General features: G+C 39.4%; 1 long non-coding RNA gene across 1 annotated transcript; it reads right to left on the bottom strand.

Annotated features, from left to right (window-relative positions):
* Positions 1-1,839: 1,839 nt before the first annotated feature.
* On the bottom strand, positions 1,840-2,416 carry LOC108284979. Its single transcript, XR_005195950.1, has 2 exons — positions 2,261-2,416; positions 1,840-2,146 (listed from the first exon to the last, which is right to left on the bottom strand). It is a non-coding gene; the product is annotated as an uncharacterized LOC108284979 (long non-coding RNA).
* Between the last annotated feature and the right edge of the window lie 13,577 nt (positions 2,417-15,993).

Genomic DNA, 15,993 nt, shown 5'->3' with positions numbered 1-15,993 from the left:
AAATTTAAGTGTAGCTCACATCATCATTCACTTCTCTGAATTCTAACTTTTTGTTTATTTATATGATATATAAAATTGAGATATACAACATGACATTTTGATATACGTATGTATAGAGAAATGATTACTACAGTCAAGTAAGTTAACATATTTACCATCTCATATAATTACCTTTCTTTTTTTACAGTACTAGTACCTAAAATCTATTCTCTTAGCAAATTTCCAGTATACAATATAATGTTACTGGCTATGGTCCTCATGTTGCTCATTGCCTTCTCTAAATTCTTGTAACTTTTCACCAAAAAGTGTCATATAGTCACTCACTTAAATTTATACTGTGCTGTATTTTCCTTGCATGTAATTGTTTCTCTAAAAGACAAGCTATAGAGTCAGAAAGATCTGCTATGAATTGATGGTGTTACATAGGCCAAGCTATTTCTTTTCTCTATGTCTGAACTTTTCTCATCTCTTAAATGGAAATAAAAGCTTGTATTGACTAGTTGTAACAACTGGTGAGAGCATATGTGTGAAGAGCCTGGTTAAATGGTAGCAGCCTGATATATGGCAGCTCCTGTTGCCATAATGAAATAAGACGATATGTATAAATTGCCAGGTATAGGCCTTGGCTCATGTTTGGCACTCAATAAAATTTAATTCCCTTCTATACAGTGAATACATCACAATCATTTCTTGTTTTCATTTTCACTCAGATTAAGTTTTCTCAAGGGCAAGGACTAATTTTTTTTTCAAACTTTTCAGTTTGTGTAAATTAATGTTCCATCCTCCATATTTTGGGAGGTATTCTGCATATCTCTCAGGACATCCAGAAAGAATTGAGCGCCTACTGCCCATATCAGCAAGCCAGGTAAGGCACTTTTTGTTGGTTCTTCTTTGTTTCTCACCTTAACTCTTCCTGTTCTTTCCAATCCTGGGATCACCTTCTAAATAGGCTACTGGTATCCAACCCCTTGTCTCAAGCTCTACTTTTGGAGAAACCAAACTAAGTAACAAAAAGATTCAAATGACAGAGAGAAAAACAATAGTGTGCAAAATAGCAGAAGAACTTTCAGAGCTGTCCAAGACAGCAAAGATAGGAGAAAGTCAATGGAATAAGACAAGAATAGAATTCATTCATTCATGCATAAAAAAGGTACTTATTGAGCACCTAGTATGTACTGAACATTCTTAGGCCTTAGAGATATGGCAGTGATCAAAACTGGCAAGGCATTTATATTGTAGCGAAGGGACATGCAATGAACAAGCAAACCAACATGCAAAATCATATTAGGGAGTGAGAAGAGCTTTGATGGTAAATGGCATAGTAAAAGGCTGTTTGCAGGAAAGGTAGCTATTTTAGACAGCGTGATCTATTTAGAGTGAATAAAGGCCTATCTGGGAGGGTCATATTGGAACAAAGACCTGGTCAATGTGAGAATGACCCACCTTTTGTCCACTGCCTACCTTCTCCTGGAGTGCAAGAAGAAAAAATCATATATGCTAGCCTGGGTATGGATAATAAGACAGGATCAAAATGCTGCTAGTTAGAAAAATGGGATGCACATATTTCTCAGTGTCCAGTTTTCCAGGCTGAGTGCTAAGCCGCTCCAAAATGGACCTTAGGGCCGGACGTATGCCTCCAGCTCATGTGTAAGGTCTCTCTGAAGGAATACCTGGGAGGGTTTCATAATTTTATCCTTCATTTAAAAAAAATCTTTTATCCTATTTTTCTTGTTCAGGGTATCTTTTTCCTCAGTTTCCAGATAAAAAGACTGCCTTTATTTATATAAGACTTTAGGGTACATACAGAACATACTTTATCTCATTTAATTCCCACACAACTTTGTCCATTAAGTATTTTTATCCTTTTTGATAGATGAGGAAACTGGGATTTGGGGGCTTTGCTTGAGAGAGCTGGGACACAAACTGAGTCTTTTGGCATCAAGTCCATGATTCATTTCAATGCTGAGTCCACTGGCCTCTTAACCAATCTTCATCCTTTCCCTGCCAACCCCGCTGATGGCAACGGGCTTTTATAAGCTGATGATCTTCACCTATAGGATCCCATTCCTCTGATGTTTCACCAGTGGGCACAGGATCAGATCTCAGTAAATCTAGAAGATTAGAACTGGAAAGTCTGAGGATAATTCTATCAAGAGATGCTGTGTATTTAATATTCTAACTTAGTCCAAGTGCTATACTTGATAGTATTTTCTCACTGCCACATTAAGATAACAAGGATTTTCTTCAATGTAATATTTACCTTTAATTATGTACTAAGGTGGCTGATTCTTAATGCTCCTCCTTTTGAGAAAACTTAAGGTGAAATTGAATATAATGCTCTTGATCCATTTCACTCCACCTAGTGGGCCTTTGTTTGTTTTTCTTCCAGGACATCCCTCTTGATTCTGAATCTGTACAACTCCTTCCCTTAGCGATGGGTCCTCTAACATCTGGGGGAAATAATAGACAATTTCTTCTGTGGGGCGAACTCTGCTATACAGTTTATGGTGTCAGGTGAATACTTCCTTGTGTTGCAGTCAGAAACTGTAGAGTTTTAAAAATTTAAAATTCATTCTTCTATGTCAGTATTTCAAAGTATATATGGAAAGATACTGCACTGTTAAGGAGATGGCTCTTAACATTTTGGAAATTCAAGGTGATGAATGTCTATATAAGACTCTCTCCTGGTATAAAGGTTGATAATGCTGAACATTTTTAAAGATCCTTTTTAATATACAAAGTGCACCAATGAATACTTTTTAATTCTTACAATAATTCTGGGTGAAGTAGGTATTTTCCAATTCCCATTTTATGCTTCAGTAGCCCTTTCTACTTCTCCTTCACAACACTTTGCTCACTTGTAATTATTTAATAAATTAGTTGTAATTATTTGTTTAATGTGCAGGAGTTACAAAAGGCAAGCTTTGTAACAAGACAGACCTGGTTATGATTCCTAACTCTGAAAGCTGCACACCCTGTGACCCTAGACAGGTGTCTTAATGCCTCACTGCCCCTGTTTCTTCCTCTGTAAAAGAAAGAAAAAAAAAATCATGGCCTCATGATTTTTTTGAGTTTTAAAAGTAATAATGTGGATCAGTGCAGTGCTTGGCATGCTGAACCCATTCCAAGACTGTTAGATGTAGTTGTTATGATTTGTATTTATCCATTTTCACAGTGCTATAAGGAACTACCTGAGACTGGGTAATTTATAAAGAAAAGAGGTTTAATTGACTCTCAGTTCTGCATGACTGGGGAGGCCTCAGGAAACTTACAATCATGGTGGAAGGGCAGCAAGGCACTTCTTACAGGGCAGCAGTAGAGAAAGACAAAGAGAGAGTGAAGGGGAAAGTGCCATACACTTCCAAACAACCAGCTCTTGTGATTAATTAAAAAGTACTCACTGGTGTGCCTTGTATGTAAAAAAAAATACACTCACTATCACTAGAACAGCAAGGGGAAAGTCCACCCCCTTGATTCAATCACTTCCCATTAGGCCCCTCCCCTGACATGAGGTTATTACAATTCAAGATGAGATTTGGGTGGGGACACAGAGTCAAACCATATCATGATTGTTCTATAATAAAGAGATGGCCACATGTGTTTCATCAGGGACAGTGCTCATTAACCAGTTGTCCTGCTATAATTATTAATAGTGTTGCCTTTCCTTTCAAAAGTGTCCTACTTTGCAAAAAGTATAGAAATGGAGGACAGATTAGTGGTTGCCCAAGATTGGAAAAAGGTAACGGTAAAGGGCACAGAAGTGGATGTGGTAATAAAAGGCATCATGAGAGATCCTTGTAGTGAAGGAACTGTTTAGTATCTCTGTTGTGGTGGTGGATACCTGAACCTAAACGTGAAAAACTGCATAAAACTAAACATACACAAAAACGAGTGCAAGTTAAGTTGGGAAAATCCAAATAAGATTTGTACATTGTATCAATAGGAATATCTTGATTGTGATGTTGTACCATTGTTTTGCAAGATGGTACTATTTAAGGAAACTGGGTAGAGGGTACATGAGATTTCTCTGTATTATAACTTCATGTGAATCCACAAGGATCTCAGGATTAAAAAAGATATCCTAGTTTGGAAGATAAACAATATATCCCAGTAGTAATGTCCATTATCCCACCTTCTATAAAAAGAAGTGCCATTGTCTCCCTCAAGTTTTTTTATTTGGTTTTATTCTTCTTCACAGTATCTACCTCCACTTGGCAGATTACATTTATTTTTTTCATCTTTCAACAACTATTTACTGAATGCCTAGTAGATGCCAGGCTTGAGATCTAGTAATGAACAAGATCTCTGTGAAACTTACATTCCAGTGTGAGAAATAAATAATAAACCAAAAATATAGTTGATAAATTACTTAATATGTTGGGAAGCAGTATGTGTAAGGGAAGAAAGACATAGAGCGGTGGATTAGGGTTCCCCAGAGAAACAGAACCAACAATTGACTCATGTGATTATGGAGGCTGAGAAGTCTCAAGATCATAGTTGGCAACCCGGAGACCTAAGAGAGCCCATGGTGTTTCTGATTTGAATGCAAAGGCCCGAGAGAGATGATGGTGTGGTTACAGTTCAGAAGCCAGGAGGCTTGAGGCCCAAGAAGAGCCAGTGTTGCAGTTCAACTCCAAAGGCAGGAAAGCAATCAGGCAGAAGAAGTTCTCTCTTACTCATGGGCAAGTCAGACTTTTGGTTCTATTCAGGACTTTAAGTGATTGGATGCCGATCACCTATGAGGCAAAGAAATATGCTTTATTCAGTCTACTGATTCAAATGCTAATCTCATCCAAAAACACCCTCATAGACACACCCAGCATAATGTTTGACCAAATATCTGAGAACCCTGTGTTTCAGTCAAATTAACACATATGAGCTATCTTAGCAAGATGAAAAGCAGTGAATGCAGCATGATGGTTGAAATTTTAAATAGGGTGGTCATATAGTCTCATTGAGAAAGGAACATTTGAGTGAAGACTTGAAGGAGATGGGAGAATAAGCCATTTATTTGCTTATTGCTTGTCTCCCTCCATCAAAATGAAAGCTTCATGAAGCCAGAGACTTAATTTTTATCTGTTATATCCCTGGTGCCTGGTGCAGGATAGGTACTCAAAAATATTGGTTGGGTGAATGAGTGAATGACTGAGGATGGGGATTGGTTTGCATCTGGTTCTATTTTCTGTCCTTAGCGCTGTACTTGGCACATCCTAAGCCATCAAAAAGTGTTGGTTATATGATTGTCTTTGAATTCCATGATTGTTTATAATATCCAATAAACTTCCCTGAGGACACCGACTCACTTGCTTTGTTTGATATTGTGGCCCCAGCGCTTTAGCACTTAGAACAGTGACTGGAAAATACATAATAGTCAATAATTGTTACTGAGCAAATGCGCACAGATAAGGAGACTGAGGCTTGGAAATGTTAAATGACTTGAAAATGTTCTTACAGCCAGGAAGCAACAAAGCATGGGGCTGAAATTTGTCTTTTTAAATTCTCAAATTTCAATATTTCATCTATCTCAAACTGCTTTAAAAATTGTCCTGGGGTTTCTCGTTTGGCCGTGGCCTTTCTTTCACCTACACCACCTCCCTTCCTTGTCCACGCCAGGCTGTGTTGTATGGCCATGTCTCCCTGAGTGACAAGCGGGCAGGTTATATGGAGTTGTCAGCACACAGGCCTCCCAGAGGACGGCCTTCTCCTTCAGATACCACAGTGTACAGGGGACACTCTCTCACCTTAGCACAAGCAGAAGGTAATGCAACCTTTTGGCGACCATCGACTTTGCCAGACAACAGTGCCGTTCAGTGTGAAAGACTCCACCGGGAAGTTGCAGACTTTGAAAACTAATTTGGTGTTTATTCAACTTTGCAATCACTTCTTTGTACTATCTGTGTTTCACACACCGTGAAACGGCACTGCACTGTGCAATTGAATTAGTTGTACAGTGACTCAAAGGCATTAAACAATGACTTTGATATTTTAAGTACTGACTAGGAGGGATTTTTAATTCCTTCCTCATAATGAAAGCTGCAAAAAAACCCAGTTACACAACCCTGGAACACTTATTCTCTTTTCTATTCTGGGTGGACCCCACTGAGACAGAAAAAAACCTCCGAGCATTTAGTTTGCTTAATGGCAGAAGAAAAATTAAACAAGCATAGACGTGCAACCTTAATGACACCCAGCAACACTAGAATAACAGTTCCCAGCTTCTAAAACCTGTTATTTAATATAATGGGCAAATCTTGTGGGAGCTTTTCAGGTGCTGCTGAGTCTGTAAAAACAGCTACTTTGTGAGGAGGGGTAGGGGCAGAGACAGGGCGAGTGTCTTGCTTGTGCTCACTTGCTTAAGAGGGTCTCAGTGCAGAAACCAAGGCAGGCGGGTGCAGGTGAAATACAGCACTGGCAGGAGAGTCCCTGAAGGCTGTGGCCCTTCCATAGACAATGGTGTTGCTAAGCTAGGCACAAATGTGTCCATTCTGCTGGAAACAATATGGGACTTTTCATACAGTGCCTTTCTGGAGATGGTACTGATAGAAAGAAGCGAGGGAAAAACAACGCAACAAAAAACAAAAACCACAGCAAGTGAATTAGTACCATGAAACTATGAGCATTAACTGGTAATAGTTCAGGGCAAACCACCTAAGTGATGATTCACGTCTGACAATAAATACATGAATAGCTGTTGAAAGCTTGTTTGATTTTCACAAAGAGGTTTAAGCAAACATTTGTTTGTTCATTAGTCTTAAGCAACACTTTTACAGCAGGGGATGCATTAAACCTAACATATGTCTGCGACCAAGATATTTGGTGGTTTTAAAGATGAAGATACAAAGCCATGCATATAGTTTATGCCGAGCGGCCTTGAACTACCTGTAATGGAGTGAGATACAGTTATTAGGTATTAATGCTGTGAATCTTCATCCAGAGAGAGAAAACAAACAGGCAACAAGGAGTGCAGCATCTTTGGAGATAAAGACTTAGAGGGCCCCATTCTGCAATTGGTATTGAGTTTGCATAAACTCATTTTGTTGTTGTTGTTGCATAATTTTTAAAAACGCAACTGGTTTAAATCTGTTCCCTGAGGTAATTTATGCTAAAGCAGCATTCTACCACCATAAATTCCCTGCTTATGGCAATCTTTGCTTGTGTGTCAGGTCGGTGTAGGTTACTGAGCAAATGGCCGCTTCAAAATTTTTAGGGTAATTGCCTCTATAACTCGTTTAGCATAGGCCCTGTCAGGAAATCTCTAATTGTAATTGACGCCTCCGCTTCCCTTTCTCCTCCTCCTTTTTAACCACATTGTTGTTCTAAAGGCTTCACTCTCCAGTGCAGAAAAGCATGGGGCTTTTCATCTTCCGTAGCACTTGAATTTTGTCATTATTAAAGCCTTTTCTCATGAAAACGTGATGTCACCCCGGACAGGGTCCGGAAGGTGGTGGTTAGTTGGGGGTACCTCTGCCCCAGCCCAATTTCTATCCTTGCTTAAGAAACCTTCAGTCCAGAGAAGGCAGATCTTGATGGGGTTGGGATAAGATAAAAAGCAAATTACCGCTAGTCCAATTCTCCTCCATTTTGTATGAATGCTGGATTGGCTGTTGATTGCTACCAGAATGGTGTGAACAAAGTCAACAGCATACTTCTCTCTCTTCTCTCATCTCGTGTACCGGCATGCTGCCTTGGTAGGAAGGATATCATTGGGATTATATATTACAGTATTCATGGCCAGGAGCTTCTGTTGATTTGTGTCTACACATGGGGATTTTTTTTATCAAAATGCATAAAGTATGTTAAATAATCAACTTTGAAATCCAATTCATTAATTATCTTGCTTAAAATATACTTCAAATATATCACATTTGACATCCTATGTCACTGATAGTAGAGGGAAATGATAACACTTAAAATCAATAAGTGTTTTAAATTTATTTTACCTATTATGGTTGTCATAATATTTTGACATGGGGGGCTGACATGTCAACCACGCTGTTATCAGGAGGTAAGGCAATGGCATTAAACTGTCTCACCGTCCGTGCTACTGTTTCAGCATAAAGTGGGCCCAGGGGGAAAATAAAGCCAAAATCTCCAAGGAAGTATCTGCTTATGAAGTCAATACAGGTCATCACTGAATAAACCAGCCTGAGCTCAAAACAAAAGCTGGGGGAGAGAAGTCTACACTCTAAGCTGTTATCTTTTCTCCCAAAGGATTCAAAAATAATGAGAGCACTAAAAATGTGCGAGTGCGTTCTGTGTGCCAGACTTGTGCAAAGCGTTCCACATGTTTTATCTCATTTCCTCTAAGAGGTGAGGTACTTTTACATGGCAAAACCCAGGTTTGAATGAGAGTCTGTGTGATTTCATGCCTGGCTCTATTCTCGGACACCAAAGCCATCACTATGCTATATGATTTGGAATGAAAATGGATTCTGACTTCTGGATCATCATGACTTTCCACCCAGAATCCTGCCTTAGACCTAAATCCTGGCCACTTCTTACTGTGGATGGTGATGCAGTAGGATTTGCACGTGGACAGTGGGTTGTTACAACATGCTTTGGTACGCCTGGAGAGGGTAGGCTTGAAGGCAACTAATGCTCTTCTCTTTGTCTCTAAGCATTAGAGATTAAAGGCAGATTCAAAAGAAATAGTAAGAAAGGAGAACTTGAAAGCTATGTGGGTTTTTTTTTGCTATTTAGGACACAGGCAAAGCCAAAATTGTTTTTAAAGGCTAAATGTAGGTTTGACCCTGCTTGAAGTAAGCACCAAAGCAATGAGTAATAGAAGAGACTTGGAATCTGACAACAGCAGCATTCTCTATGCCCAGCTAATTAGAAGCCAGTAAAGAGCTCCTGGTGGGCAGAGCTGATGTCTTCTTTACTTTAGTCCCTGTTTTGTACAGAATGGGTGCCCAACCAGGATTGTTGAATGCAGTTTTTCATCCATGGCCAGGAATCAGCAGCTTGTTCCTATCTTAACTCCTCTTTTCTCAGCTATTGGTTTGCTTATAAAATGTTTTCGCTTTTCCCGAAGACTTAAGAATTAGCCTTGAGGACTAAAAGCTAGTCATTTGTTAACATAATATTTATCTAGTGTCATTTTTATGGACAAGGCTCTGTGTTAGGTGCTAGGGATAAAGCAGCAGTGAGGCGGGGCACAGTGGCTCATGCCTGTAATCCCAGCATTTTGGGAGGCTGAGGTGGGCAGATCACTTGAGGTCAGGAGTTCATGACCAGCCTGGCCAACATGGTAAAACCCCATCTCTACTAAAAATACAAATATTAGCTGGGCGTGGTGATGGGTACCTGTAATCCCAGCTACTCGGAGGCTGAGGCAGGAGAATTGCTGAAACCTAGGAGGTGGAGGTTGCAGTGAGCCAAAATCATGTTACGGCACTCCAGCCAGGGTGACAAGAACAAACTCCATCTCAAAAAAAAAAAAAAAGCAGCAGTAAACAAGATGGTCAAGCATGGAAGACAGATGTCAGTCAACAGATCAGGCAATTATCTAATTTACCATGGTGATAAATCTTATGAAAAAGTGTAAATTGTTATGGATGTTCAGGAGAACTCGACCTAAATTAAAAGATGTGTGAAGATCTTCTTGGAGAAATGATGTTTGAGCTGAACTATTTATGAAGGATAAACAAGAATTAATCAGGGCAAGTGGAGTAGGGAAATGGCAGGAGGGGGCTGGCAAACAAACAACGTAAGGAGAGAGAGTGCATTGGTGAGAATGCTCCATCAGAAGAAGCTTGATAGTGTCTAAAATAGAAATCAGATCAGTGCGGCTGGAATGCAGGGCAGAGAACAATGCAGCAAGATGAGACTTAAAACAGTTAAGGCTTATTGGTTGCACATATAAAGGAATTTATTGGCTTAATAAACAAAAAGCCTCAGAGGTAGCTTGGCTGTACTCATGACCTTATCAAGAGCTCTTTATTCTTCTCTAGTTTTCTTGGCCCTATCTCCCCTATGTATTGACTTGTGTGTCCTAAGGTAGCAAAGTAACTGCAGCAGCTCCAGCTTTCATACCTGCCTTCCATACTATCCAGAAGAGAAAGAAAGTTGTTATGGTATTCCTAATACGAGGCCTGAGATTCATCCTGATTGGAGCAGTGGAGGTCACATGCCCTGTCTTGAACCATGCACCATGTTGAGGAGGCAGCAATGGCCTGCTTAGCCTGGCCTGGGCCAGATGGTCTATCTCAGGAGCCTTGGGAAGCATCAACTTCCCTGGAATCACAGAGATTACAAAACAGAAATCAGGGCTGCTAGGAAGTGCAGAATGGATGATGGGGAGGTCACAGTGTTCACTGCAAGGCTGAAATGCTGAAGATAGGCCTGTGCTATGGGATTTGGGACTTCTTAAAACCACAAGAAGTCATTAAAGAATTTTCACTAGGTCAGTAATGTCTTTGGATTGGTTATTTAAAAACATCATTGTGAATTCTACCTTGATGTGTCTGTAGTTTCTTTCTTTCCTTTCTTTCTTTCCCTCTCTCCATCCCTCCCTCCCTTCCTTCTTTCTCTTTCTCTTTCTTTTCTTTTCTTTTTTCTTTCTTTCTTCTTTTTCTCACTCTGTTGCCCAGGCTGGAGAGTACGGTGACAATCTCTGCTCACTGCAACCTCCACCTCCCAAGTTCAAGTGATTCTCCAGTCTGAGCTTCTCAAGTAGCTGAGATTACAGGCGCCTGCCACCATGCCTGGCTAATTTTTGTATTTTTTAGTAGAGACAAGGTTTTGTCATGTTGGCCAGGCTGGTCTGAAACTCCTGACCTCAGGTGATCTGCCTGCCTCAGCCTCCCAAAGTGCTGAGATTACAGGCGTGAGCCACCATGTCCGGCTGGAGTATCTGTAGTTTCTAAGAAAACCATTGTCAGATAAATAAACCATTATGTTAGGAGTAAAAATGTAACTCATTATTTTTCTAGTTTTCCTAATAATAATAATAATAACTAATTCTTATTAGTCTATCTAATGCTAATAACAGGTTAATAATAGTAATAAGCCAGCCACTGTGAAAAGAGTTTTACAGAAGCATTATCTCATACAATCTTGACTATAATCCTAGGAAGCAAGTCCCATTATTATTTCCATGTTGCTTACAGGGAAGCTGAGGTATGGGGAGATCAGGTAATTTACCCAGGGTTACATAGCTAGTAAATAGCCAGACAATAGCTGTGTGAATCAACATATTGTGTTATTTCCACTAAACTCTGTGATGTCATGGGAATGGGGAGAACCTTTTCTTTACGCTTGCCCCTTAATCAGTTGATTCCAGGATGCCCACGGATACCAAAATCCTCAGGATGTGCAAGTTCTTTGTATAAAATGGCTTAAGATTTGTGCATTACCTATGTACATCCTCCTGGATACTTTAAATCATCTCTAGATTACTTGTAATACCTAATACAATGGAAATGTTATGTAAATAGTTGCTATACTGTATTTTTATTTCTATTATTTGTATTGTTGTAATGTTATTTTTTATTGTTTTTTTTCCCCCAAATATTTTTGATCTGAGTTTTGATGAGTCCTCCATGTGGAACTCATGGGTAGGGAGGATCAACTGTGTTTGGCAAATAATTATTGGACAAAGCCTTGTGCTAGGAATCAAAAGTATCAACTGGGCAGTCAGATTGCACAGAATCTGCCAGAATTTTAAAAAATATTATAGTAAAATATACATAATGTAACACTTGCCACTTTGACAATTTTTAAGTGTATAATTAAGCGGCATTAATTACATTTACAATGTTGCACAGTCATTACCACCATCTATTTCCAAAACTTTTGGATCACACCAAACAGAAACTCTGTAACCATTAAGCAAAACCTCCTTCCCCTAACCTCTGGTAACCTCGAATCCACTTTTTGTCTCTGTGTCCCTGTTCTAGATATTTTCAGTGGAATCATACAGTATTTGTTCTCTTCTGTCTGGTTTATTTCACTCAGCATAATGTTTTCAAGGTTTATTCACGTTGTTGCCTGTATCAGAACTTCATTCCTCTTCATGGTTCAATAATCTGCTAGAAATTTGACAAAAAACTATTTTTGTTAGTTCAGTGATTATGAAATATTTGAAGTTGAATAACTATAAGTTTAAGCAAACATTGCACTCTTTAGTTTTCTACTATCCCTATGATACTTTATTATCTTAAAATTAGTAGCCTGCTTGTACTTACTAACACTGTCTAGCCCAATTCAGGAGGCACTTGTGGTTGCAATAATCATCCCTGTGATTTGGGCTGACAAGTTCTTAGAGGTTAATTACACTGAGTCCTCTCCTAAAGAAGGTGGAAACTTGTCTTTGTACTTCTTTGTGCCATCACCTGTTAACACTGTGCTTTCTATACTAGATGCTTACTAAATATTTGTGAATACAAATTCAAATTCAATTTATCACATCTCTATCAAGTATTTATAATGTTCTAGGCACTGTGCTAATAGTTAGGGATACAAGAAGGAGGTAGTTCCTGCCCTCTTGGAAACTATGCTACAGGTGGATGATAATGAGGAAGGCAGCCATCTTTAAAATAGCAGTATCTTCTATTTTTATAGTTTTTTGTTTCTAAAGGGTGTTTATATATATTAGCTCATTTATTGCTATGTTTGGCTTACATTAACTTTTGAAAACTAATGGCTATTTTTTAGTGTATTCTAAATGAAACAAGTTGGAAGAGATTTTTGGTTAACCACAAGATTTTGAGGTTTGATTTCATGGGGTGGCAAATGAATTAACTCTTTAAGAAAAAGGTTTCTTTAAGTCTAAAAATAGTTCTTATAAGGTCATTGTTTCTCAGCCAAGTTGGAAGATGTGCCAATTTCTGCTATGCTCTAAGAATCTTCAACTTTCCTGCCGTTTCATGAACTGAACTCTTTTGATAGCTCCAAAATTTAAGTTTAAAAGGTGGCTTAAAACAAAACCCAGAGCACATGACCCTGTCTTTTCATGTGTCCTACTATATGTCCCTAGGCCAGTGACCAATAGTTTGAAGATTCTTGGAGAGTGAATAGAGTTTCACAGCTTTCTTGGGTGGGTTTCCTGAGTTCACCAGACTGGCTGTCACCTGGAAACGTTCTACTTACTTGGTTGTCAACAGCGTCCTAGTGGAAAAGAGGATAATGCAGCAATAGCGGCCACACAGACCTCAGGAACTTTCCACCCTGCTGTGTAGCTGAAAGTGTTGGTCTCTGTCTTCATTTGTCACAAGACTCCCTACTCTGGATATCTATGGAAAGGACATAAATAGGAGGAGCCAGCATTCGGTCAGTAAGGTGGCAGAGATGAGATGGTATCTTTCAGAATTTTCTATTAAGCACTTAGTCTTGTGTCATTACCAAGTAGGGATTAAAGAGGCCTACAGGGAGCCACAGACTAGCATCGTTTAAAGGATACAAATGCAAATCACAGTTACAAAAGTGCTTTTTGTCAAACATTAGAAAAGAAAATGTAGACGCTACTAGGAAAATGGTGCAGAAGGCAGAGAAGACTCTTGGAATGGGAGGAAATTCCAGTTCAGTCTGGTTTATAGAAACTTCAACCACAAGCTCTTTTCAAAAGGATATCAGGATTCAAGCATTACATCATCTAAATAATTTCTCATTGGATGTTCAGTCTCTGACTGGCCAGAATCGGGTTCCCTTTTTTTAACCCTTCCCCAGCCAAGACATTGCCTATCCTAACTTTGAGAATATAATTTTCCTGTTATTTGCAGGAGCATTTAGCATTTGAGCAGAACACATGTGAAGAAAGTTGCTTTCTATAAACCCCTCACCTCAGTTTAAGTTTTTTATGCTTAGAGTGTCAAAAAAGTTATTGCAAATGCTTTGTTGCTATGTAATTGCAAAAGCAGCATTACTGAGAGAAATGCATCCATAAAGACCTTTGGAAAATAGAGAACGTCAAGCCATTATATGATTACCTTTCCTACACCTCAGTCCTCTTTCTCTTATAGCTACACTTCTGCATTTTGGTTCAACGTTTATGTCAGATTATGTGTTTTACCTGGTCACTGTGGATGGATATTAAAATTACAGGCTTATAACTAAGCAACCATTTGCAAAAAATGAAGTAACATACCATGGCCACCAAAGAGACATCTAAGTGTTTTGGCTAAAGGGTGACAATTTTATTTGGGTATTTCACACTTTATTGAGGAAAGAGCATCGATATAGTTAATGATTTCAAAAGTATACCACTCTGGAATTGTCCTGCAGTCTTCCTGTCTTTTCACTGGATGCATAAATGGAATCAGAGAGACACAGACAGTAATTGTGGGTCAGACTGATAAAATGACTCATAATAGCTTTGGAGTTGTGAAACGTAGGGCTGTTATCTTGAGTTCATATCACTTACCCTCCTTTCTAAGAGTGCTATAGGAAATACCCATTTTTCAGTTAATAAATTAAAATCCTCTCAATCATTTTTTGTGTTTATAACATCCCTGGAGATAAATGGAGACAATCCCAGGTATTGCAAAACCAGAACACGAATCACAGGTTTAGAGGCATGAAGAATTGTACAGGATAGAAGAACATAGGGAGGAGAACATGAGCACTCTGAGCTCACGCCTGCTTGCAGGAGGGCTGGCTGCTGAGATATAACTGTGCCAGCCAGGAGAGAAGGGAGGAAGGAGCTACACCTTGGATTTATCAAACATGTTGTGCTTACTCTCCCTCCTGGCTTCATTACTACACAAAAGATTATAAGACTTGACCCTACCAGTCAGGATTTTGTCTCCAAAGATATCAAGCGGAGAGTGGGAGAGTGAAACCCCCAGGGCTGACCTTCGGAGGAGATGAGAAGCTCGAAGAGTAAGTATGAAAGAGTAGAAAAATTAGAGTGGTTAGGGAGTATTAGCAGTTTCTTTACCTTTTCTCACACAGGGCCTTACATTTCAAGTGATGCAGAATTGGCAGGGGCTCGGGATGATACAGTGTTCAATACTGTAAAATTAGGTGTGTTTGAAAGAACAAAGTTTATATATTATTTATCTGGCTCAACAAGGTTCCCTTGTCACCTCTGAAAACCATTTTCTAGAATGCAGGCTCCCTCGAGCCCAAAGCTTAAAATTATCAGTCATGTTGAAAAGAAGTATAAAAACACATCCACACACTGCTGTGTATTTGATTCTGGTTTAGAAATCTATTATCTTTCAAATATCCATGTTGTAAGTCAGGTTCCTTGGGAAGCAGTTTCTGGGAGAGCATATTAGCAGGCAAGGAAGAGAACAGGACTAGCGAGAGGCAGAAGTCAAATAGTAACGCAGTCACAGCCAAGGCCTTGGTGTCTTGTGGCCTCGTTCCTTTGGAGACCTCTGGAGCTGGGATAGCCCTGCACAGTTGCCCTGTATTGGGGATAGGGGACCACACTGACTCATCATGAGATGTGTGTGACCCTAGGGATTGGGGTCTCATCCTGGGTAAGGTGGCTGTCTAAGGCAACTCCTAGAGAGCGACTCAGCTGAGAACTCTATATGGTCAACCCTTCTGGTGACTGAGAGAATGAGTCTTAGTCCCATAAGGTGGATTTGGGCAGCACACCACAGCATCTACTACATTAAGATAAAGGGTCTCAGCAAAATTCCTGGATTATTCAAAATTATCTAAGATTATTCAAAACTCTAAGATTTTTCAGTCCTTTCAAAAATTGCCAAAGTAAGCTCAGGGTATCAAATTGCCAGCATAATCTCTGGGCCATTGGAGTTTTCTTTATCTTTAAAGATAAAGCAAATTGATATGTAGAGCTCCACTGCATCTTTAAAGAAAATATCTGTGGCCCAGAGAGATGGCAGATTGCTTAGAAAATGTAAGGCGAGGCTTTTGTTTGTAACCTTTCAACTCAAGTCATCAAATGAATAGCTTTTCCATAAAATAGATAGTGGTAAGAATACAGGGGTCTTCTGGTGTTTGAGCTGCAGGATAGTGGGGGACAGGGGTAGGAGTGTAGCGGCCTCCATCACAATTTGCTTGGAAGAATAGAAAGTG

The sequence above is a fragment of the Cebus imitator genome, unplaced genomic scaffold (genome assembly GCF_001604975.1).
Source record: "Cebus imitator isolate Cc_AM_T3 unplaced genomic scaffold, Cebus_imitator-1.0 Scaffold286, whole genome shotgun sequence".
NCBI classification, from domain to species: Eukaryota; Metazoa; Chordata; class Mammalia; order Primates; family Cebidae; genus Cebus; species Cebus imitator.
Note: the sequence above shows the minus strand (reverse complement) of the source record. Positions and strands in the feature narration are given on the sequence as shown.